General features: G+C 40.7%; 1 long non-coding RNA gene across 1 annotated transcript in view; it reads right to left on the bottom strand.

Moving 5' to 3' along the window:
* The window catches only part of LOC148130441 (uncharacterized), a 57,329-nt gene extending 46,093 nt beyond the window's left edge, over nucleotides 1–11,236 (bottom strand). Inside the window, exon 1 of the long non-coding RNA XR_015749798.1 lies at nucleotides 11,148–11,236. This is a non-coding gene — a long non-coding RNA (uncharacterized LOC148130441). The remainder of the gene's footprint in view (nucleotides 1–11,147) is intronic.
* Between the last annotated feature and the right edge of the window lie 12,505 nt (nucleotides 11,237–23,741).

Genomic DNA, 23,741 nt, shown 5'->3' with positions numbered 1-23,741 from the left:
AACTAGACTGCATGACTTATTAGCGATAGAACAGCTCAAGATTTACAATCATACCAAAGCAAAGTTATAATCAAGGATAGGGATCTGCAGGGGGCAGGGGTAAAAACAAATCACATAGAACCTTTATATATACATATCCATCTCTTCTTTTAAAAGGATCAGGGGTGTAATTGTGCAGCGACCATCTTGACTTTCTTTTTAACCTCTGTGGATACCTCTATACCTCAATTAACCTGCACTGATCAAATAACAATCAATGAGTTATTTCTCAGTCTGATAGGAGTCACATAGTGTGAAAAACAATTGCTTGTTTAACTATAACTTGCTAAAGAAACATGGTTGCAAACAAAGTCCTATATAAGCTATGTGATGGCCTGGTATAATTGGTGAACCCAGCCTGTTTATGCTGCTCATATGCTAACTAGAGAAATATATGGGTGCTGGGAGGAGAGATAAAGGGGCAAGCAAGGGCCACACCTGTGCTACCACCGCTGTCATATTAATCCTGCTGCATTTCCAGATAAGCTTTCAAGTTATATTTTTCTTTGTTCTTTAATTGACCTTAATTTTAAAAAATAGTTTGTCTTGGTTCCCTGGTTATATTTTTCACATAAACGATAAGGAACTGCATAAAGTAGAGAATCCTGGTCATTATGTGAAAGGTAAAGTTGTCTTACACAAGACTGATGGTATACAAATCTAACAACCAAGCCCAAATATGTTTTTTCAAGAGGGAACTGGACTTTCTTGTTTTTCTTTGAAGACATTTTGCTTCACGTCCAAAAGCCTCTTCAGCTCTGACTGGGTGGTGGGAAATGGAAGGATTTATATTCCTTGCAAGCAGCTGATCATTTGCATTCTTTTAGAGAATCCTTGAGGCCATTTGGATGTTTATCTGTATCATCAGAGTAGTGCAATGGGGTGGAGCCTTCTTGGAACTTCTGAAATGACTGTGTTATAGACTGGAGATAGATGCTGTCATATCTCTATCCCTCTGTTGAGAGCGGGCTGAACACAGGCCTCCTGCTTCATTTCAGTTTAGATTTTTGCTGTTAATACAGTCATTTTTTTCATTGCCAGTTAGTCTAAATAAAACTGGCTGTTCTTTCCCCCCCACAAAGGTACATCTTATTATATTTTTTATCATTTTGTAGTAGACCGAAGAAAACGTTATCCTTGGCTTTTGTTAAATGTTTATTCTCCTCTCTGTTAACACCTGATGTGAGTCTGAGTCATCCTTGTCCCTGCAGTATTGAGAAACATTAGCATGGAATTTCAAAACCCACCTCTAGAAAGATCTCAATTGATCAAGAGAAACTCAAGATTCCTGAGAAGAACAAAAATGATAACAACATCACATCACATCACATATCTCAGAGATCTCTTTTCATCCCTGTAGCAAAAGCAGAGGTAGAGGTAATATTTTTGCAAAAACCTCCTGTTACTGTGCTAGTGATTTACCATAAAGTTCATTGCTTGTTCAGCCAAATCACATGGATGTTTTTTTTAAAAAAGAGTTTTGAAATGAAATATGGCATTTCAATAAAGCACAAAACATTCAGCACAGCTCATCTTAGAGATATTTGTTAAGAGAAGCTGAAAAGAGAAAGATACAAAAAACAGGGGAATAAAACCTAAAGAAACAAACACTAAAAATAATTAGGAGACCTGTGCTACTGTTCATGAAACATTGTGTGGTGCTGTATTTATTGCCTGATTTCTGGATATCAAAATAAGGTTAAGTATTTCAAGAATCAGAACCTGGAGAAGAAGTGCAAAATGATTTTTTTTCAGCTGCAAAATGTGCACAAAAATATGTTCTATTCTTGGTACGATTGTAAAAAATGATCCTATGTTGACTGCAATGAGAAAGAATGTTTGTTGACAACGCAGGTGAAACAAAGGCAGTAAAACAGTGATTGTTCTGGGAAAAAGGACATAGCATCCTTAACATAGGATTGAGTCAGCATTGGAAAATGCTGATGAGAATGAACTCCCTAAAGTTTTTGACAGGTCAATTCCCACAAAGTGTGGGAAATAATTCTTATTTTCAATACTGAATTTAGCAAAAAGGAATAGACCAATGTCAGATACTAGTCTATATTTTTGTTTGATGGCTATTAAAATAATTTCTCACAAGAACTAAGTAAAAAATATTCAGCAAAATGGTTGCAATTATTAATATTATTGACAAACTCTCAACTATGCTGTGGCTATGCATGTCACTTGGATCATCGGTGTTAGACGTGAAATTAAAAAAAACCCAGAAAGCCCTATAAATCATATTGAATTACAGCAACTCAAATGGAAGCAGTATTAAATCGGGGTTTGCAACTATATATGTACTCATTGATTATTCATATCTAGTTAGATATCTTCTTATCTAACTGATTGCATATTGTTTCCACAGTACCAATAGAATGCTAGGCGAAACATCATACACTACAATGTATATTGTCAAGAAGTACCCAATTTTGCTGAGTAGCATTCAGTCATATATAATATAAACCAGGTTAACAACTTCAATATATTTTTAGACTATTTTCAATGTATCATCAATCAAATAAGCAATATTAGTATCCTATTATTTGCAAATTTTTTGGAAGATGAAAGGAGTGTAAAGAATCAAAGACTACAATCAATCAATTTTGTCATCAATTTGGCACTAATTATTGACATTCTCCCAGAGTTCAGCCACTTAAAAAGTTCTAAAAGAGCACAAGGACTTTTGCAACAGTAAACTATTATATAAAAATGATTATTAGAGCCCTGCAGGTTATTGGAGAGTGACCTACAGCTCAGCCTTTTGTATAGGTCAGAAAAGCAGAGATTTTTTTCCAAGATTAATAAGAGAAGTGTAATAATAAAAGCACAACTAATATCAACAGTTTTTTTAAACACAATTTTCCTTGCTACATGAGTGAATAACTTGCTTCAATCTACTAGAAATAGTTATTTGGCCAGAAAACATAATTTACCTTTGGTAAAGAGAAACAAAGAAAACCTACTTAAAATCTCACCAGATGAATTTTGACATTTCTACCAATAATATTCATGACTTCATGATATAAAAAGAATTATAGTTTCTAAAAGAATTATAGATTCAGAATCTATAGTTAGAGCCAATATGATAATATGTGCTATATGTGCTGTTGTAATTAACAGTGCTGAAGCAGAATGCCAGTGAAATGACATTTCAACAAAATATAGAAACTTGTACCTGATATGCAAAATATTCAATCTTGTGTACATCAACATTTAGAAAAACATATCAATCACTTCACTGCCCAACCAGAGATAAAATCGTGGTTAACAAAGATCAGCTGCTGAGCCATGTGTGGAAAATTCTGTAGACAACAAATAATCCAAAATGAAGAGAGTATCTGAAAATTATTATTGAAATATCTATAAAATCATTTGTCTTATCTTTGATGAAATTCCAATTTTTAATGACAAATTGATACAATCTGATTATCTATAGTGATATCCTTATTTTGAAGTGTTAATATTATGAGTTTGAGACATCTGTTGCCTAATTTAGATAACCCAAGAGAGATATAATTGAGTAATAATCATATTTATTGTATTGAATTTAATATTTACTTTAATATTTATCCAAGCCTTGCCTATTTCCATATCGTGGCTCCACCCATTTTGTAAGTACAGCCTTAGCAATTTATTCAAAGACCAGATTTCAGCACAAAAAGGAATGTGTATAGAGCAGAGTTGTCAAACTCGTGGCACACGGGCTGGATGCATCACACTCTGGCCACACCCACGCCCAGTTTAGCAAAGGGCAAAAAAGTCATGGTACGTCATGTGATAACACCTTGACGATGCAAGTTTGACAACCCTGGCATAGAACATTATTGATTGAGTAACCCTTTGACCTGTATTACAATTGAAGGTAGGTACTACAGACTAAAATATTTGTTCCTGTTTTGCTTTTCAAACTTTTCTTTCACTCTTCATTGTTCACTAACTTTCTCCTCTTTCTTCTTCCTGATTTGATGTGTGACCTAGCAATCTCCAGATTCATTAGACTACAACTTATAGTAATTTCAGAAGTATTCTGGAATGTGGGTGTGGGAATCCAGTCCTTCATGATATGACAAGATGAGGAAAGACTGCTGAAAAGGATCCAATTCAGTTTTAAAAGAAGAGATAAATCTTGTTGGCTGTCTTCATTGACTCCCGTCTCTTTCTTTTCTATGTTATTTCCCCCCTCTGATCTTAAAAAGAAAGAAAAACATCTGGAAGACTTCAAGCACCAGGAAATTCCACTGATTTGTGTTGTGATAACCCTCTGTAAAACTGTAAAATTAAGCCAATAACAGAAGAAGTGATAATATATAGAGGGGGGGGGAAGAGGGGGGGAAAAGAGAGAGAAAGAGAGAGAGAGAGGGGCTGGTGAGGAACCACTGCCACTTTCATCAATTATAAATTATTGTTCATTATGTATCTAATGTAAAAAGAATTTCTTTGCCTAATCTGTTTTACACTTTGACTCTGGCTCATTGTTAATTGTTTTCTATTCATATCATATGTTTTCTTCTGGATACACACACACACATTTCGGAGACAATGGTGCCATTACTTATTTGTTCCATTTGGCATGCAAATACAAAAGGAAAACAATCAGACTTCTGTTTTCTAGTGCTGGCCAGGTTAATCCTGCATACCACTCACTGGTGCCTTTCACCCAGTGTTGAGATGCAGCTGCTTCTTAGCAAATCAAGGTCTCCTTTCATTTCATTCTGGCTTGTCAGTTAGGCAGTAGTTAAACTATCTTCTGATTAACATGGCTTCAGTTCTGGGTCTAAATTTGATTTGTTTGCTTTCACTGTTTTGGGCCCTAATGTTATTAAAAATAACATTTTCCAGATGGAAAGCTTTGTTGCAAAAAACCCCCCAAACTATAATATTTTTTCAAAAAGAAAGACCTTTCTCCTGCTGCCTGGGAAGCCTTTGAATCCTGCAAGCATATATCAATGTCTCTGAGAACCGAAAGGGGAATAAAAGGCACTCTGCACAAGTTCAAAGACATTTGCCAGTGTAAGTGTAAAGCAATCTGAGATTGAACCAGGAGTGTTGGGGAGCAAGGTAAGAAAAACAAAAACAAGACAGTGACTCCAACTATGTGAAGTCCTACCTCTTTTGTACATCCAGTATATGCATAGCACATATAAAACAAATGGAGTTTCAATGACATAATCATGGATGCTGTCAATTTTTTATATATATATCTCCCTCCTTAAATGTCCCTAGGTTGAGCAGTCCAATCTACAGTAGTTGTGATGTCCAATCATATAGATACAGTGTTGTAAAACCAGCATGATTTAAACTATAACTTTACTTTAGATACAAACTCAAAGTAAACCGCACCAAACTTGATTGCAGGAAATACGACTTCAGCAATAGAGTGGTCAATGTCTGGAATACTCTACCCGACTCTGTAGTTTCTTCCCCAAACCCCAAAAACTTTAACCTTAGACTGTCTACTATTGACCTCACCCCTTTCCTAAGAGGTCTGTAGGGGCGTGCATAAGCGCACCAACGTGCCTACCGTCCCTGTCCTATTGTTTCTATTATTCTTTTATTTTTCTTATATGTACCCATTTCATGTATTCACAACTATGTATACATTTATACTTATTATCTTGTAAACAATTGGCAAATCAAATAAATAAAATAAATAAATAAATACTTAAGAGCTAGACTCATATTTCTATTCAACCATGACAATCCTCAAATGGCATTTTGCCCATTAACTGTTCCCAGCCTAGTCTATTTCACAGATTTGCAGTAAGGATCAGGTTGAGTTCTACTCCTGAGGGCCATAATGGAGGGAAAAATCATATTGAGACATATTTTGTGAAGCAAATATGGAATTCATAGGCCACCTCCCATATTTTAGCATTAGAGTCAAAAAGAGTCACTGAGGATTTCGTTGGACCAATATATCCAAATATACATGCTAAGCAGAACAATATATTAGGAATGGATAAACAGCCAGCTGGGAAGCAGCCTGCAATTTTAATAAGGCTTCATGAAGTTTCCTATGCAAAGGCAACAATGTTAGATCTTGCTAAGAACTAAACCCTAACCTAAGAAATAGACTCTAAGCTCACAGCTAGTAGCTACATCTATTTTTGTTGACATTAATTAATAGTAAACTTGGCAGGAAACCATAATTTTCACTGAGACTGGAGGACATGACAGTTTTTACAATCCCCTTCCTTGAGTTGTGATCTAGACTAAAGTCCCCCTCCTCACCCATGCAGCAATTAGCCTGAAGGGGAAAAGTTCTATTGGCACCAATGTCAGCTCACCTCATCGCCACCCCGCCAGTTGCTGTCTGAAGGGAAAGATCATTAAGAGTATAGGAAAAAAAGGAAAGTTAAAAATGTTTTTTCACACACACTGTAGTTTCTAGTGAATTTCCCGTTTACTATTCGTTTAAAAGAAAAAAATCCAGAAATAGCCACTAGCTATGCAACCAATGTCAGATGTAAAGGAAAAGTGTGCTTCAAACAGAATTTGATTTCTGATATAGACACACCCGTGAAGTTTCTTGGTGATATTACAGAAGAGGTTTGTATTTCCTGGAATTGGGAAATCCCAGGATTTTAGGGGATTTTTCTTTTTTTAAAAAAACCTCTCTAGTATTTCCTGATGGTATTAACTGAATTCTGCTAGCTTTCAAGAGCAACTCTTTCCAGGCTTTGGTATCCCTATACTTTGCTTTCCACTTGTGGAAAGGGAACTTCACGAGGACAGTGGTGTCACCCAAGCAGGAAAAGCCCAAAGGGAACATCAGGCCAGCCATAAAACAAACTTGCATAGGAAAAGAAATCAAATAAAAGGTATTAAAGAAGCCCCTTAGACAAAAGCCCAAATAATTAAGAAAACTAGGGAAACAAGAAAACCCTTACAAACACAAGACATGCCAAATCAGCAAAACAAACAGACAAAAGACACAAAATATATTGCAAAGGAGACAGACAGGAGATTGCCACAAAACAAATATAAGAAACCATTAAGCTAAAAAAGATTAGGATGAAACCGATAATCCAATCAAACCACCCCGCAAAGTTTGCCTTCTGTACCCCGCGGAGTTTACCCTCCGGTGGAAATGAAGACAACCCCTGACAGGATTTAAAACATTAAGAAATACAAACACAAGCACACACACACAAAATGAGAAAAAGGTATAAAAATCAGGGACTTACCATACAAAGGTAGCTAGCCCAGGAACGCAGACTTCTTGCTATCTCTCGCCTTCCTGAAAAATAAAAAGATCCAGCTTTCAAGCAGTTGTCTGTATCCTTGCACCGGAGCTCTCCCAGCGGGAAAATCGAATCCTCAGAAGAAAGGCATTTTGACAGCCTTTCAACACACTGTATTCAGATCTGGATTATTTTTAATAGTTCCTATTATTCCTGTTCTATAGAGACTTCCTTTTGGATGAAACAAATTTCACCTTCGTTTTCTTTTTTTAATTATGTTCTTGCACGGTTTTAGATTCTTAGGGAACTTCCATACTTTATAATTATGGATCCTAAATAATAATACAGAAAGAATGTCTATTAAATGAGCATTAATAAACACAAGTAACTGGCCAACACAGCCAGAGGTGGTATTCAGCAGGTTCTGACCAGTTCTGGAGAACCGGTAGTGGAAATTTTGAATAGTTTGGAGAACCAGCAAATGCCACATCTGACTAGCCCCGGCCTCATCTATTCTCTGCCTCCTTTGCTGATTGGCTGGGTCTTCAATGGGTGCCCTGCACAGGAGAATGGAGCTGGGAAGCAGGTTAGTGGGGTGGGGAGGGAATGGGATTTTGCAGTATCCTTCCCCTGCCATGCTCACCAAGCCATGCCATGCCCACCAAGCCACGCCCACAGAACCGGTAGTAAAAAATTTTTTAATCCCACCACTGAACACAGCATATTATTTTGCAAACAGAATAATAAATCCTGAATAAAACTATGGAAAGAATTTCTATAAAATGACCATAAATAAAAACATATGCTGAGACAGTTGGAAAAGGTTTTTTTTTTTTTAAAAGAAAACAGATTCTAAAATACGTATATGGTATTTAGAACCCCAGAAAATCTGGTTGGCTTTCATAAAGTACTATATGTATAACATGCCTTAATAATATAATAAGCATTAAATAATATTTTAATATACTTATGTATACACTTATATTATATATTGAGTTGCTTGAAGAATAAATACTAATTAGCAAGCACAATTGCACAAATTTTGTTTTGGTCTTCCTGCTTGCCTGTATCAGTTGGTCTCTGTCTCAGCACGTCTCATGTATGGTCATATCCCATTTCCAAGAGTATCAAAAAGGGGGAGGAGGAGGGGTAAATTGTATCATCTTTTACTTTACCCTAACTTTCCAGGGTGCATGGATGGAGTGTGTTTATATCAATAAGCCCAATCCTTGAACTAGAAATTTTACATCCTTACCCAGGTACTGGTATTGACCTTGGACATGACTGCCTGCAGAACATTTCACTTGGAAGACTTTTCTTTAAACCTTGACAGAAAATACTGAAGTAGAAATACCTGAGTTCCTAGTCCAAAATCCCTCCCATAAATAAATGTTGCAGTTTATTCGTGTAAAGCTTATTGGCAACTGAAATGTACTGTAGTGCTAAAATAGGGCTAGAACTCATGGTTTCCCAGTTCTTATTGCCTTAACTACTATACAAAACTGACTCTCAATATTTTTACTATGGTATAATATTATACATTATAAGATATACATGATACGATATTAATAACACAATGGAGATCTTAACCCTAATCAGTTCACAACTGAAATTTTTTTATACAACAAATACTTTGATGCAATCTGTAGTGTTGTTAGTTTTTATATAGTGCTAATTATTATCTTTGGTATCACTTTGGCTTGTTTATGAGATCTCTTTAGGTGATTCTGTTATGGTACTGGTTATTAATGAACTATTTAATGTTTCTAATCTCTGTAGGAAACATTTCAAATGATTGAATAAAACCTCCTCTTCCTCCTCTCTCTTTTTCTGCCCAGTTAAGTTAGGTCTAGCCTTCTCTGGCCTTAAGAGTTGCTAAGTGACACATTACTTCTACCTGATTAGAAGCATTACAGGAACAGTTTCCTCTGCCATTGTTATTTGGTTGGATGGCATCAGGGGTGGGATTCAAATTTCTTTAACAACCGATTCTATGGGCGTGGCTTAACTTGTGGGCATGGCTTGGTGGTAACATGACTGGCTGGGCATGACCAACTCAATGTCACTCACATTCAAGAGGTGCCTCGCCTGGCTCCTCCCTTCCCAGTCATTCCTTGTCACACCCAACCTCAACTTATCTATAGTTCTGTAAAAATGTTGTTCACCTTTTTTTGACTTTATTATTTATGTGCTATAGATATACTTTCATCGACCACTGAAAGGAGGAAAATGGCTCACATGCTTTGCCCAAGAGTGTGATAGGCAACAGGCTTTTAAAGGGCTGCCAGAAAGAAGGGGGGACAATGTATTTTCCAAAGAAGCAGAAGGCAAAACAAGAAGCAATGGATGGAAACTGAACAAAGAGAGAAGCAACATAAAACTAAGAAGAAACTAAGAAGAACCAGGGGTGGGATTCTAAATTTTTAACAACTGGTTCTGTGAGCGTGGCTTACATGGTGGGCATGGCTTGGTGGTCATGTGACTGGGTGGACATGGCTTGGTGGTCATGTTATTGGCTGAGTGTGGCCAACTCAATATCACTCACATCGAGGCACGCATCTCCCCGCCTGGCCTCTCATGACTGTGGGGATGCTGTAACAGTCGTAAGTGTGAAAAATGGTCATAAGTCACTTTTCTAGTGCCATTGTCACTTTGAATGGTCACTCCACACAAGCAAAGTACCAGCAAAGGAGGGGGGAAAAGCTCCAGAGAAGTTCCTGAGACAGGAAGTCTAGTCCTGCCAAGAATGTAATAAGGGTTAATGAAGAGGCAGTTTCTGTAAGCAACACCAGAATGTTTCCTTCCTGCCTTCCTTACAGGATTAGGCCAGTAATTTGTTCTAACAACCGGTTCTCCAAACTGCTTGGAATGTTAACAACCTGTTCTAAAGAATAGGTGTGAACTGGTAGAATCCCACCGCTGGTGAGAACAATTAACCAGTGGACCTGCTTGTCTCCAGAAGTTCTGGGTGCTCCAAAACTGGAGGTTTTTAAGAAAAGACTGCATGGAAATTTTTCTGAAATGGTATAGGGTTCCCCCCAAGGTCCCTTCTAAGTGTTATTCTGATACCTTTCCCAGGACCTCCACTCAGATCCAAAATGTGGCTGTGATAGTTGATCAGAGCTCCTCTGTTTTTTATATGCAGCAGCTTTAGTATTTAGGACAGAGGTCTCCAAACTTGGCAACTTTAAGCAGAGCTGGCTGAGGAATTCTGGGAGTTGAAGTCCACAAGTCTTAAAGTTGCCAAGTTCGGGGACCCCTGGTTTAGGATCAGAGCTAAGTTAGTTACTTTTCTATTAATCCATAATCCTTAAAAGGGCTCTCCTGCATGGTCTAATTCAGAAATCCCCAACCTTTCTGGCACCAGGGACTGGTTTCATGGAAGACAATTTTACCATGGACCTGTGTGTGTGTGTGTGTGTGTGAGAGAGAGAGAGAGAGAGAGGTATACAGTTTGGGAAAGAAGCACAAACAGAAGTGGTAAATTAAATAGTGAGTGGGCCACGCATGGAGTAAAATAAGTGTGGGATTGTTACTTAAGGCCTGCTACCAGATGATTTTGCCCCAGTCCAGGGGAAAATCATAATAAACACACAGAGAAGACTTCATTAGAAAGGGGTTTATTTTGCTCCTGGAGAAAATCAGAATGAAGAACTGGAAAAGCCTTCACAGGAAGAGGCCTTTTTGATCTGCTCTGGAAGAAAATTAGAAGACACAGAGAAATCTTCACTGGAAGAGGCTCTCTGCTTTTTCTCCAAAGGAAACCCTCAAAGATCCAGGAAGGCAGGAAGAGGGTAAATGACCACCCACCTGCACTTTTCAATGGTTCAGCACAGTGGTTATCTTCCAGATTAGACCTGTGACTTCCTTCTAAGAAACTGGGAAGAAAGGGGGGGGGGAGAGACAATTCTTACTCACCCTTCCAGCAAAATAAACGGAAGATCCAGCATGTTGAGGAAGTACTGACAAAACCATTCAAAAGAGAGGGGGAGGGGGAGAGGCAGAGACAGAGACATTTGCCCTTGTTGTATCTTTCAAGGCCATCTGAAGCCTCGTGCTGTTTAACTGAAGCAGGAGTGTTGCATTCTGTGTAAGGATTTGAAGTAGCAACATGTATGGGGAAGGGAAGGGAAGGGGAGGGAAGGGAGGAAAAATTCCTATTGTGATTTGCAATTTTATTGTGATTTCTCTCCTGATTCCATCTAAAACTCAGGGATTCACAAGAAATGCTTATCTTTTCAAGACTTAGACGAGAATATTTGTAGCTGAGGGTTGAATTGTGCGGTTCTTGGTGCTCTCTGAGCTTGGTTATTTTCTTGCAGATATTTCGTTACCAAACTAGATAACGTCATCAATGATAGTAGGAAGTGAAGTTTTCTCTCATTTTATATACCATACTAGTGGCTTGCTTGGTGGGAATGGCCTTGATAGTTCCTTGATTGGGATATTATTTGCTTCTTGATTGCTGGTCTAATGTTGACCTTGGTATTAATGTCTGCTCATCTGGATGGTGAGGTCTTTTTTATTTATTTATTTTTGTTTTTTTGGATGGTATGTAGATGTTATTTATCTGTATGTGCCCGTGATGTGTGATTTGCCTAAGTGCAAGGCTTCCGTGAATTCTTTAGTACTTTTGGACTTAGCTTGCTCTAAGATGCTCTCAGTTTCCCAGTTGAAACCATGATTAAGTCTGTCCATTTCCAGACTTACTTGCTTTTAATGTCTGGAGTTCTTTCTTCTAATTTCATCATATACTATTGCATTTACCATTTGCCATTCGCTGAAATTGCTATCCTCTGAGCCGTGGCAGAATGCCCCATTTCAATTGCCCTATGTGTCTGTTAGATAAATAAAAAAAAAACATGAAGGTCACTTGTTGCTTCTCTATGTAGCGGTAACTCATCTATTTTGAGTTGTTTAGAGCATTTGGTAGATGTTAAACATTAGTAGCTCTTCCTGTTATGATTCCTTCCTTGGTTCTTTTTGTTCTGAAATTTGTTGCTATTCCTCCTGGTGTTGTTATTTATGTTTTCCATTTACAAATAACAGTGTCCTCTGACACAGTTGCTTCCAATCAATTGTTTTTATTTCAAGTCTTAGACAGTGTGGAATTTCATTGAAATCTCCCTTGCAACCTTAAATGCAGAGAATATGCAAAAACCTGCACAACTTAGTGCTCATCTATTTTCCCTGATATTGACCAAAGAACAGGCATACCATATCTAGGTTGCAGACATTCTGATGGGTTTATCAGATGGTAGCAAAGAGTTAGTGGGTAAATGAGTAGGTCTGATCAATCCCAGAATAATTATTGGTCTTCCCTCTAACATCAGTACCAGGGGTGGGATTCAACCGGTGCTACTACCGGTTCGATGACTACATTTTACTGCGTGTGCATGTACAAAACCTTAAACTGTGCCACCCAGACAGCTGAAAAGTGCTGCGTGCAGGTGCACAGCATTTGACAAGAGACTGAAAGCAGCTGAGGTTGAAAAAGCAGGAAAAAAAGGATAGGTAAGAGACAGGGCGGATGGGTGGGTCAAACAGCAGCAAACACAGAACTGGTTCGGTGTCTGCTGCTCTTCAGAGCTATCAGTTCTATAGAGCCGGGCAGAACCGGTAGTATCCCATCCCTGATCAGTACCGCTGTGTCTGGCTATGGCTATCAGTTCTGGATTACAAAGCACTAAACTATCTCTAGATGGCATAAAATGGACAGAATTTTATGTATCTCTTTGCAGCCATGGAATTATTGACTGGATTTTTGCAGCCCAGTATGTCTACAAAAGAATGTCATCCAACCAGTACCCTATATCCACAGTTATCATCAGTTCTTGAGTGACACAAATTTCATCATTTGTCCACATCTCTCAAAAAGACCAAAGTGTTAGTAGCTCACCTTTTTATATAAAACATTTCTATGTTTTTTCATATTTGAATTTGTCTGCAAATTGGAGTTTTTCCAAAAACTGAGAGATTGCTATGGTGAGAACCTATAAAAATATAAGCAATGCAAATTCTTCACTGCAACCTCACTACTGTTACTCTGGTCCATTTAAAAGTCAGTTTGAATTATGAGAGTAAAATGTTGATGCTTTTTGAAATACACTGCTCAAAAAAATAAAGGGAACACTTAAACAACACAATGTAAGTCCAAGTCAATCACACTTCTGTGAAATCAAACTGTCCACTTAGGTAGGAACACTGATTGACAATCAATTTCACATGCTGTTGTGCAAATGGAATAGACAACAGGTGGAAAGCAGAGGCAGTTAGCAAGACATCCCCAATAAAGAAGTGGTTCTGCAGGTGGTGACCACAGACCACTTCTCAGTTGCTATGCTTTCTGGCTGATGGTTTGGTCACTTTTGAATGCTGGCAGTGCTTTCACTCTATTGGTAGCATGAGACGGAGTCTACAACCCACACAAGTGGCTCAGGTAGTGCAGCTCATCCAGGATGGCACATCAATGCGAGCTGTGGCAAGAAGGTTTGCTGTGTCTGTCAGCATAGTGTCCAGAGCATGGAAGCGCTACCAGGACACAGGCCAGTACATCAGGAGATGTGGAGGAGGCTGTAGGAGGCAACAACCCAGCATCAGGACCGCTACCTCCGCCTTTGTGCAAGGAGGGACAGGAGGAGCCCTGCAAAATGACCTCCAGCAGGCCACAAATGTGCATGTGGCTGCTCAAACGATCAGAAACAGAGTCCATGAGGGTGGTATGATGGCCCGACGTCCATAGGTGGGGGCTGTGCTTACAGCCCAACACCGTGCAGGACGTTTGGCATTTGCCAGAGATCACCAAGATTGGCAAATTCGCCACTGGCACCCTGTGCTCTTCACAGATGAAAGCAGGTTCACATTGAGCACATGTGATAGACGTGACAGGGTCTGGAGACGCCATGGAGAATGTTCTGCTGTCTGCAACATCCTCCAGCATGACCGGTTTGGCAGTGGGTCAGTAATGGTGTTGGGTGGCATTTTTTTAGGGGGCCGCACAGCCCTCCATGTGCTCGCCAGAGGTAGCCTGACTGCCATTAGGTACCGAGATGAGATCCTCAGACCCCTTGTGAGACCATATGCTGGTGTGGTTGACCCTGGGTTCCTCCTAATGCAAGACAATGCTAGACCTCATGTGGCTGGAGTGTGTCAGCAGTTCCTGCAAGAGGAAGGCACTGATGCTATGGACTGGCCCGCCCCTTTTCCAGATCTGAATCCAATTGAGCACATCTGGGACATCATGTCTCGCTCCATCCACCAATGCCACGTTGCACCACAGACTGTCCAGGAGTTGGGGGATGCTTTAGTCCAGGTGTGGGAGGAGATCCCTCAGGAGACCATCCGCCACCTCATCAGGAGCATGCCCAGGCATTGTAGGGTGGTCATACAGGCACGTGGAGGCCACACACACTACTGAGCCTCATTTTGACTTGTTTTAATGACATTACATCAAAGTTGGATCAGCCTGTAGTGTTTTTTTCCACATTAATTTTGAGTGTAACTCCAAATCCAGACCTCCATGGGTTGCTAAATTTGATTTCCATTGATAATTTTTGTGTGATTTTGTTGTCAGCACATTCAACTATGTAATGAACAAAGTATTTAATAAGAATATTTCATTCATTCAGATCTAGGATGTCTTATTTTTGTGTTCCCTTTATTTTTTTGAGCAGTGTAGTTCTGGCCATCATTGTTGGCAACTTTCAGTTATGTGTAAAACTGTAACTTTAATTTAAAGTTCCCAAGGTTGAGAAACACTGTTTTTTGGCATCTCAATTGAGGAGGGCTAAAAATTTAAACCATATAAACAGGAAGAGACAAGCTCTAGGAATTGAACCCAGACATTGAAGGTAGAGGGATTAATGGGAAGCATGAACCTAGGAGGCCACTGAGACATGAGAATATAGATTACCCACAAAGTTTGAAGAATGATGGTGATTTAAAGAAAAATATCAGCTTTAATATTTTCAAATAAACTGGATAAAAGTCAGAAATACATTAATTATCCAAAACAAATTATATCATGACAAGTCTGAAGCAGATCTTATGCTTAAAATTGCATAAAACAAATAAGAAATAAAGTAGCACAAATACAAAAAGAGAAGGGCCTTTTTTATTTTGGCACCCACCCTATGAAAAACATCATTTCACCTGTGATTGGGTTAGCTTTAACTCTGCTGGCCTTTTGTAAAACTTGTTGGGATGCTGGGAATGTGATAGAACCTATTTCTTGACTTTGTGGATGATTATTCATGAAGCTCGGCTGCTAGGTGTTTTTATTTTATTTAAATACATTGTGTATTTTATTGTTTTTATATATTTGATTGTAAACCCCCCAGAATCACTAAAATGAGTTAGGTGGTTATATAAACCAAATAAATACACATTTAAAACACTACAATGTAAAAGTGTTCTATTCATTCAGGACCAACTTGTCCTCTTTTCTCTTTATTCCAATAATAAATATTTTTCACTACTCTAATTGTTATATCCTATACATTGTTAGCAATTTTTCTCATAGTTATATAACTTTTTTTCATTGTTGATCTTTAAGTTCTGCAGATCTGACTTTCACAGTGAGGCATCATTTGTTGCTTTGTTCACATCCAACTGTTCTTCTGTTGAAGGTCATTATTTAAGGTACTTTACAGTGTGACTTTGTCGATACAAATTATTTAGTATTCCAGATAGTTTTATTTTACCAATCCACATGTTTTTCTATCCATTGAATTGGGTTTTTTTAATAGCAACATACACACTGATGGTGCTTAGTAAATGCATAATAATGATAATATGATTGAAGTCAGAAAATACATTTTTTATGTAAGCTATAGAAAATTAGCTCTGAAATCTATTTTTGTTATAGGGGTATGGAGAGAACACAGAAGAATCTAAATGAAAGAATAAAAACACATGACCATTCAGAGAATAGCAAGCATAAATTTGTGCAATTCCTGTTTGCGGATAGCAGCTGCAATAGGAAATGCAGAGAAGATTTTAAGCAAGTGTGAAAGAAAATTTATTTATTTTATTTATTTATTTATTTGATTTGCCAATTGTTTACAAGATAATAAGTATAAATGTATACATAGTTGTGAATACATGAAATGGGTACATATAAGAAAAATAAAAGAATAAGAGAAACAATAGGACAGGGACGGTAGGCACGTTGGTGCGCTTATGCACGCCCCCTACAGACCTCTTAGGAAAGGGGTGAGGTCAATAGTAGACAGTCTAAGGTTAAAGTTTTTGGGGTTTGGGGAAGAAACTACAGAGTCGGGTAGAGTATTCCAGACATTGACCACTCTATTGCTGAAGTCGTATTTCCTGCAATCAAGTTTGGTGCGGTTTACTTTGAGTTTGTATCTATTGTGTGCTCTTGTGTTGTTATGGTTGAAGCTGAAGTATTCATTGACAGGTAGGACATTGCAATGTATGATTTTATATACCATGCTTAAGTCAGACCGAAGACGGCGTAATTCAAGGTTTTCAAGTTCTAGAATTTCAAGTCTGGTGGCATAAGGTATTCTACAACGAGTAGAGGAGTGGGAGAACTCTTCTTGTGAAATATTTCTGGACTTTCTCAATTGTGCTAATATCAGATACGTAGTGTGGGTTCCAGACTGATGAACTGTATTCGAGTATTGGTCTAGCAAATGTTTTGTATGCTCTGGTTAGTAGTGTGATATTACCAGAGAAAAAGCTACGTAGGATTAGGTTAACAACTCTTAATGCCTTTTTGGCTATGTAGTTGCAGTGGGCTCTAGCACTTAGATCATTAGAGGTGAGTATTCCAAGGTCCTTTACAGAGCTTGAGTCATCAACAAGATCTTGACTATTCAGCTTGTATTTTATTTTCTGATTTTTTTTGCCAATATGTAAGACAGAGCATTTATTTGTTGAGATTTGAAGTTGCCATTTGTTTGACCACTCTGATACATAGTCAAGATCTTTTTGTAGGGTAGCAGTATTGTCTGTGGTATTGAACAGCTTTACATAAATGCTGAAAGAGTTATGAAAGAGAATGGAGACATATAGGGGTTAAGTTAGGACAGATACTATCAGGAATCAGAGGGAGACACACAGAAGTAAAAGCATAAGTAAAGAAAGAAGAAGAAACAGGAAAGCTAAAAACTAAACAATTAAGAATGTTTTTCACACAGCTCTTTCAGTTCTTTCCTCTGAATAGCTGAAAACATTCCAGTTGATGTGAAGAGGAATATTACATATTTGCCACAATCATAAAGAGTCTGATAAGATAAGCGTTGGCTGATACAAGATATAGCCTTTTTTGCAGTGTCTATAAGCTGGAATAACACTCCCATTGTTTGTTTGATCCTTTGCCCATTTTACCTAAAAGAAAGAAAAGGGGAAGAATCCCACAGTTACACTTTCACCTTAGCTAGTTTTCTTTCATTTTTTGCTCCTCATCAGAGCACTGCTAAAGAGCCTAAAATGTTTGCCCTCCAATTATTTCATGCTTCTAAAAAAGCACAGGCTGCTGCTTTATTAGGAAACAGAATAACAATTAAAAGACGACAATTTAGGTTTCATTTCCAATAAAAATGCAGAATTTTAACTATAGAGATGTATAGTTACGCAGCTTTTTCTCCGGTAATATCACACTACTAACTAGAGCATACAAAACATTTGCTAGACCAATACTTGAATACAGCTCATCAGTCTGGAACCTGCATTGCATATCAGATATTAATACAGTTGAGAAAGTCCAGAAATATTTCACGAGAAGAGTTCTCCACTCCTTTACTTGTAGCAGAATACCTTATGCCACCAGACTTGAAATTTTAGACCTAGACAACCTAGAACTATGCCACCTTCGGTCCGATCTAAGTATAGTACATAAAATTATCTACTGCAATGTCCTACCTGTCAATGAATACTTCAGCTTCAAACACAACAATACAAGAGCACACAATAGATACAAACTCAAGGTAAACCACACCAAACTTGATTGCAGGAAATACATCTTCAGCAACAAAGTGGTCAATGTCTGGAATATTCTACCTGACTCTGTCGTTTCTTCCCCAAACCCCAAAAACTTTAACCTTAGACTGTCTACTAGTGACTTCACCCCTTTCCTAAGAGGTCTGTAGGGGGCATGTATAAGCGCACCAAAACGTGCCTAACATCCCTGTCCTATTCTTTTCTTTTTATTTGTATCCATTTCATGTATTCATAACCATTTTATACTTATACCTGTTATCTAATACTTCCTTGACAAATAAATAAATAAAAATAAAAATAAAACATTCAATTTAGCACTATCACAGCATTATACCCTTAAATGGTGTATGAATTATTTATTGGGTTTAACATTCAGACATGATATGGTATAATAACTGGTATCATATTGATGTGTTCTCATTGTTTTATTTTTCATTGTTTGTTTTATTGTTCTATTATTTTACTTCTGTTTTGTTTACACTCTTTTCATTTCTTCCTTTATATTGTTGTAAGCTGCTTAGAGCAGCCCGATGAGGAGATAGGTGGGAAATAAATTTAACAAATAAAGTAAAATAAAATAAATATATACATAAATGATCCAGAATAACACATTTCCCAAGAATGAGGAAGATAGTATCATTGCAGCTTTCTGATTCTCCTGCAATGGACGGGAATTATTTGTCCAAGTTACATATGACATTAATAGTATATTTGCATTCCACTTTGGCTTTATGAAAATAAATGCACATAGATTCAGCTGGAAGAGGTGATAATAAAAAAAATTAGAGCAAGCATGCTCTGGAGAATTTAGATTTTATTCGTACAGAGGTTCTAAGGAATAAAAAACAGAATTCTATTAATTCTGTTAAAAACCCTTCATTTAAAGCAAAGTGTATCTTCCATTGTCATTATGGAGAACATCCTATGAAACCTGCATGTGAAATGCAGAAATGTAATTAAGCCCTTATGAGCTTTGGTCTATAACTAACAATCAACTGAACAATTAAACAAAGTATAGGCTACTTCAGGCAACAGCTTTTAAGTGTTACATTAGGAAAGAAAAGTCTCTTTCTTACTAAAAAGGAATTAGTGTTTACTTCTCTCCTTGCTTAGAAATGGAGACATTTGCTAGGCCTTTGGGAAATATAGTCAAGGTATGCAACTATATTGGAGAGTATTACCAATAAAGGAGAATTTAGATAACCCAGGGTTGAACTATGGAGTTCTTGGTGTTCTCTGAGCTTGGTTATTTGCTTGCAAATGTTTTGTTGTCTGACTAGGTAATATTTTCAGTACGAGAAGGAAGTGAGATTTTCTTATATGCAGTTGTTTGCCCTGCCAATGGTGGTGGCTGTATAGTGTTCTCCCTGATTCTTTGATTAGGCTGTTGTTTACTGCTTGATTGTTTGTCTGGTGTTAATCCTGGTGTCAATCACTGCTTATCTGGGTGTTGATTACTGGTGAGAAGGTGTTCTTGATCCTTTTTAGCTTTTGTATTGTATCCTTTGAATTGTGTATTGTTCTGTACGATCCATTAGCATACTTGTAAACACTGCGCCCTGATTGGCCAGGGCGCACGGCGACCTGATTGGCCGAGCGAGCCGCACTGATTGGCCTGCTGCGAATCTCCGTGATTGGTGGAAACTAATCGCGGGAGATTCAAAGCGGTGCCATTGGCCGCGGCCGCCGCGGCCAGAGAATATAAGCCGCCGCTGATCTCCTGAACCCCAAGTCGATCTTGGGACCTAATAAAGAGCTGAAAACGGTCACTGACTCCCGAGCTTTCTTTCCAACGGCGAACTTAACACTGGCGACGAAGGTGGGATCGCGGAACTGATACCCACCGAGCACGTGGCACCGAGGGAAACAAGATCGACGAGATGGCCAGCATCATGCCGCCCGGACCCTTTAACCAAGCTACTGAGGACTGGGAATCATATATTGATCGGTTCCTGATGTTCTTAGAAAGTAGCAATCTCATGGATGCAAACGGGCAGAAAAAAAGGGCCGTCTTCCTGACACACTGCGGGCCCGCAGTGTTTAAGATGGCAAAAGCCCTCGCGAAACCCGAGGACGTGAAGGCGATGGACTGGACCGACCTCGAACTGCTGCTACGAAGCCACTATGCTCCCGTCGTGCCCACCCTCATCAGGCGGCACGACTTCTACCGGCGAGACCAGAAACCGGGTGAGAGCATTAGTGATTTCGTGGCAGACCTGCAAAACCTGGGAGGCATGTGCGGCTTCACAGACATGGACGAGGCATTATGAGATCGCGTCATCCTCGGGCTCAGGGACCCTGTCCTACAAAGCCGGCTGATGGCAAAGGGCGACATCTCCCTCACAGACGCTCTTGCCGAAGCCACCGCAGCCGAGGCGACCCGGAAGTCAGTGGCCCGAATGCAGAGACCAGACACCGGGGACCGAGCCACGACCTCCGAGGAGACCCCGACGGCCGAGACGCATCCAGAAGCAAGCTGCCGAGCGACCACCACCACCCACCATGGCGACCTTGACTCCGTTTCTGACACCACGGACGAAGAGGAGGACATCCATCGATTCCAAACAGAACAAGACCGGCGCGAACGGTGGAGTCGTAAGTCGGGACTCCAATGTGCCGGGTGCGGAGGCGACCATCCTCGATCGGAGTGCCGGTTTTTCAACGCAATCTGCCGGCAATGTGACAAGAGAGGCCACATCGCCCGAGTCTGCCGATTCAAGAAAGCTTACAGCCCCCGACGGCGAGACAACAGCGGCCGGAGACGGGATGGCACCCCCCTGGACAAGGGACCGCCAAACCGAGAGTAGTTGGAACCGGGACGGACGGGGCCAACGGAACGGCGAGAACCGACAGAGCGTGGAGACCCACCAGACGGTCGTCATCGGCCACTCATCGAGCATTGACGCCCGAAAGGTATACGTAGAGGTGGGCATCGAGGGCAAGCCATGCAAGATGGAGGTGGACTCCGGGTCCTACCTCTCCATGGTTGCATGGCGGGAAATCAAGCGCCTGGTGCCCACCATCCACAAAAGGGGGTTGGAAAGCCAGAAGTTAATCCTAAAGGACTACCAAGGGAACCGCATCCCCATAGTCGGAACAGGACACTTTGAAGTTACATTCAAGGGGCGCACAGCAAGGCTTCCCCTAACAGTCGTGGACAGAGACTGACCCAGTCTTTTGGGACTACAGTGGTTCGCGCTGCTCGGGATCGAAGTAACGGGCATCAACCACGTCGCAGAGGCAGACTGGGAGGAACAACTCGTGAGGGACTTCCAGGAAGTGTTCGACGGCACCCTAGGCAAGTACCGAGGGTCCCTTATCTCCTTCAGCTTAGACCCCAGTGTTTCCCCGATACGCCTAAAACCGTGGCAGGTACCTTTTACACTCTGGCCCAAGATCGACGAGCAGATAGACAAGCTCATCAAACAGGGGGTCCTAGAGCCAACCGATCACGCCCGGTGGGAAACCCCCATAGTCACCCCAGTCAAGCCCGATGGGTCGGTGAGAATTTGCAGGGACTATAAGGCCACCCTAAACTGCGCCTTACAACAAAGCGCCTACCCTGTCCCAGTAGTGCAGCACCTCCTACACTCACTGGGGGGAGGCAAGGTCTTCGTGAAACTCGACCTGGCGCAAGCCTACCAACAGTTACCGGTCGACGCAGAAACCGCCGAGGCACAGACCATAGTGACCCACCGGGGGGCTTTTCGTTGCAAGAGGCTCCAGTTTGGAATCAGCGTAGCACCGGGAATTTTCCAGAGCCTCATGGAGAGACTCCTGCAAGGAATCAATGGGGTGGTGCCCTATTTCGACGACGTGTTGGTGTCAGCAGCCAACCAAAAAGAACTGGAGGGTCGCCTGAGGGAGGTACTACAAAAATTCAAAGACGCAGGACTAAAAGTCAAAAAGGAAAAATGCCAGTAGCATACCGAGAGGGTCGAGTTCCTAGGATACCTCCTAGACCGGCACGGAATTCACCCAACCGAAAAAAAGACCAGAGCCATCAAAGAAGCCCCCAGACCAAGGAATAAAATGGAACTGCAGGCGTTTCTCAGGGTGATTAACTTCTATAATGTTTTCCTACCCCAGAAGGCGACCGCAGCGGAACCTGCGTTGCATAGGCTGCTGGATAAAACAGCCACCTGGACCTGGGGGAAACGAAAGGAAGCCGCCTTCAACCAAACCAAGGACCTGCTCACATCGGATGCCATCCTCATCCAGTACAATGAGACCCTCCCATTGACAGTCACGTGCGATGCATCACCATTCGGGATCGGGGCGATCCTCAGCCACACACTCCTGAACGGAAACGAAGCACCCATCGCCTTTTACTCAAGAACCCTATCAAAGCCGGAAAGGAACTATAGCCAACTCGACAAGGAAGCCCTGGCAATCATCGCTGCCGTCAAAAGGTTCCACGAGTACCTTTACGGCAGGACATTCACCATCATCACAGACCACAAACCGCTGTTGGGCATCCTGGCAGGAAACAAGGTCACCCCGAACATTCTATCTCCAAGGATGACAAGGTGGTCTGAATTCCTCGCCGCCTACAGTTACCGGCTGACCCATCGACCCGGCAAAACAATCACACACGTAGACGCCTTGAGCCGCACCCCATTACCCGACCTGGATGCCGACCCAGCACCCACAGCATCCACCCTGAGCATCGAGGCCATACCCAACCTCCCCCTAACCGCGTCAGACATTGCCCACGAAACAAATAAAGACAAACGTCTGGCGCGGGTATTGCAATGGGCGGAGAAAGGGTGGCCGGAAAAAGACGACAACAAGACATTCAGGACCTTCAGGAACAAACAAACAGAACTTTCCACCCAAAAGGGTTGTATACTATGGGGGGACAGGGTTGTTATCCTGGAAAAATTACAAAAAAGGTTCTTGGACTTGTTACACGAGGGGCACCCGGGCATCGTCAGGTCAAAAGCCCTGGCCAGAAGCTACGCATGGTGGTCAGGGATGGACAAACAAATTGAAGCCTGGGTGGCAAACTGTAAGCAATGCCAAGAATCCAGGCCAAGCCCGCCCGCCGCTCCAGTCCTGGAATGGGAAACCTCCAGGGGACCATGGTCCAGGATACACATAGATTTCGCCGGACCCACAAAAGGACACACATTCCTCAAAACGGTAGACGCTTACTCCAATTGGCTGGAGGTAAGCGACATGAGAACTACCACCACTGAAGCCATCATCAAAGAACTAAACAGACTATTCTCAACCCACGGCCTCCCAGATGTAATTGTGTCAGATAACGGGCCACAGTCCACCGCACTGGAATTCGAAAAATTCCTAGCGGAACGGGGAATACGGCACGCCCTGACAGCGCCGGCACATCCGGCGGCGAACGGTAGGGTGGAACGAATGGTCCAATTCACCAAAAAAACAATTCAAAAAATCGAAACCGGGGACATGCAAGAGAAAATAAATAAACTACTTCTTATCCAACACATAACACCTAACACAACGACCAACAAGAGCCCCGCAGAGCTACTAATGGGGAGGAAACTAAGATCCCCCCTAGATAGGCTG

Source organism: Notechis scutatus, chromosome 5 (assembly GCF_049901735.1).
Source record: "Notechis scutatus isolate UNSWTSFEM ecotype Mainland chromosome 5, rNotScu1.2, whole genome shotgun sequence".
Lineage (NCBI taxonomy): Eukaryota > Metazoa > Chordata > Lepidosauria > Squamata > Elapidae > Notechis > Notechis scutatus.
The sequence above is the reverse complement of the archived record's forward strand: the minus strand, read 5'-3'. Positions and strand labels throughout refer to the sequence as shown.